The sequence below is a fragment of the Muscardinus avellanarius genome (assembly GCF_963383645.1).
Source record: "Muscardinus avellanarius genome assembly, chromosome: 10".
NCBI lineage: Eukaryota > Metazoa > Chordata > Mammalia > Rodentia > Gliridae > Muscardinus > Muscardinus avellanarius.
The window spans coordinates 76166514-76169103 of NC_137796.1; positions in this window are offsets into that span (position 1 = coordinate 76166514).

Below are 2590 nucleotides of genomic sequence, written 5' to 3' on the forward strand. Positions count from 1 at the left end.
GGCGGCACAGCTGGAGGGAAATCAGAGGCTGGGCGAGTGGCAGGTCGAGCGTGGGGGCACACACTTGTAATTCCAGTACTTGGGAGGCTGAGACAGGAGGATCGCGGGTTCAAGGCCAGCCTCGGCAACTTAGATCCTGTTTCAAAATAAAAAGAAAAATAGGGCTCAGCGGTAGAATGCCCCTGGGTTCAATTACTAGCATCACAAAATAAATAAATAAATAAACAAACAAACGAATGAATGAATAAACAAATGGAGCATCCCAGGGTCCTGCTCCCAGCCCCGGGACATCAGGGCCAGGTAGGACCTGGGAACCCCCTGCTGTGACTGTCTCTCGCCAGGGATGACAAAATGAGGTCCAGAGAGGAGCCCATGGTCACTGCACAGGTCAGAGCAGGGCTTCCCATGGGGATCGCTTCTATTCCCTTTGCCTTGTCTTCCTTCTCATTGTGGGGATTTTTTGGGGAACATACTGAAAAGTACAGGGGGAAAAAAGTATGTAGCATCTCTATATCTACTTCCCCAGACCTAATGAATATTATTATTCTGTTATAGTGCCTGCAGATTTTTATTTTAATAAATGAAAGCTTCTAGATTTAGTCCAATTGTGTTCTCCCCATGGCCGGTCTCACTGGGACATTTCTACCCGTCATGGTGGAGGAGACCCCACGGGCCCAGCTGTCCCAGCCACAGCCCCGTGGTCCTGAGCAATGCCATCATAAGCTCTGGGCCTGTGTCATCTGATTCAATTCTCACAAGGTGAACAGTTCATTACGCTTATTTTGCCAGGATTTGGGGCCTGGCTCCATCATGTTCTAGTGACACCAAAAGCTAAGTAATGGCCGGGCGTGGTGGTGCAGGCCGGGCATCCCAGTACTTGGGAGGCTGAGACAGGAAGATCACAGGTTGGAGGCAGCCTCAGAAACTTAGACCTTCAGCAACTAAGCAAGACCCTATTCCAAAATTAAAAAAATGAAAAGAGCTTAGAGGTAGAATGCCCCTGGGTCCAACCCTCTGTACCACAAACAAACAAACAAACAAACACCTAACTAACCTCCCTATGCCTTGATTTGCTGTGTAAACATCAGGTGCTAATGTGTTGGGGCAGTGATCATGTGCCCTCTGGGACACAAAGGAGTCCCCTTCACCCTCCCTCTCTTCCTGTCTCTGCCTTCCTCACTCTCCTCTTTGTGCTCTGTAGGTGATGGCCAAGATCCAAGATCCACCAAAGTCTGTCTCCCACTATCGCAGGGGATACACAGCTGCTGCCCCCTGGGCAATTCCTGGCTTCTGGGGAGAATATCACAGAGCATTTGGATGAGGACAGCGAGGAGTCACAAGGAAAAGCTCCGCCTTATGGGCGGGTGGTTCCCAGACCCAAAAGGAAAGGCTGCCCTGGGGCCAAGAGAGAAGAAAGGCCTGGATGTGGCAGGGCCCCAGTGTGGTTTGGAAGCTGGAGCTACGGGGCACCGGCAGGCTTATTTAGGTGTCTCGAGGCGGGGCCGGGCCCTTCTGCGTGTGGGCGCTGCAGAAGGCGCTGCAACTGTACTGATGGCTGGAGGTGGAAGAGATCTGAAAACAGGAGCATCTGCCACGGGCAGAGAAGGCTCTTTTGGAACAGAGTCTAATGAACACACGAGGAAAAGTGCAGGTTGAGAAGGAAGTGACTGAGGGGATAAGAACGGGAAGATGGGAGGCAGAACTGAAGCCAATTTGGGGAAATAGTCGTGACAGGAGGTCGAAAGAGGAGACAGGCATTGGGCGTGAGCACACCTGCAAGCACAGTACTTGGGAGGCTGAGAAAGGAGGATCTCAGGGCAGGTTCAAGGCCAGTCTCAGCTAGCCGGGCGTGGTGGCGCACACTCGTAATCCTAGAGCTTGTTAGACTGAGACAGGAGGATCACACAGGTTCAAAGCCAGCCTCAGCTACTTAGTGAGACCCTGTTTCCAAATAAAATATAAAATAGGTCTGGGAGTATAGCCTGGATGTAGAAAGCCCCTGGGTTCCACCCCCAGTGCCACACACACAAAAAGAAGACAGTCTCAGCAACATAGTGAGGCCCTCTCTCCACAACCTAAGGAGACCCTTTTTGTGATTTTAAAAATAAAATAGGACTGGGGGTAAAATTCAGAGGTAGAATGCCTCTGGGTAAGAGAGACAGACAGACAGACAGAGAAACAAGGACACAGGAAGAGGCAGGCAGACATGGTAGCAAATGCCTGTAATCCCAGTACTTGGGAAGCTGAGACAGGCAGATCGCAAGGTTCAGACCAGCCTCAGCCACACAGTGAAGTCCCGTTTCAAAACAAAAACTAAAGAGAGATGGGGAGGGGGGGAGAGGGAGAGAGAGAGAGGGAGAGGGAGAGAGGGTGCGCACGCGAGCTGGGGAGGTAGCTTGGATGTAGAAAACCCCAGGTTCAATCCTTGGTACAAAGGAGAAGGAGAAGGAGAGGAGGAGGAAAAGGAGGAGGAGGAGGAAGAAGAAGAGGAGGAAAAAGAAGAGGAGGAGGAGGAAGAGAAGGAGGGATGAGAGGGAGACCAGCCAGCTGACCAGCAGAATGGAACCAGCCTGGGGAGGAAGGGTCCCGT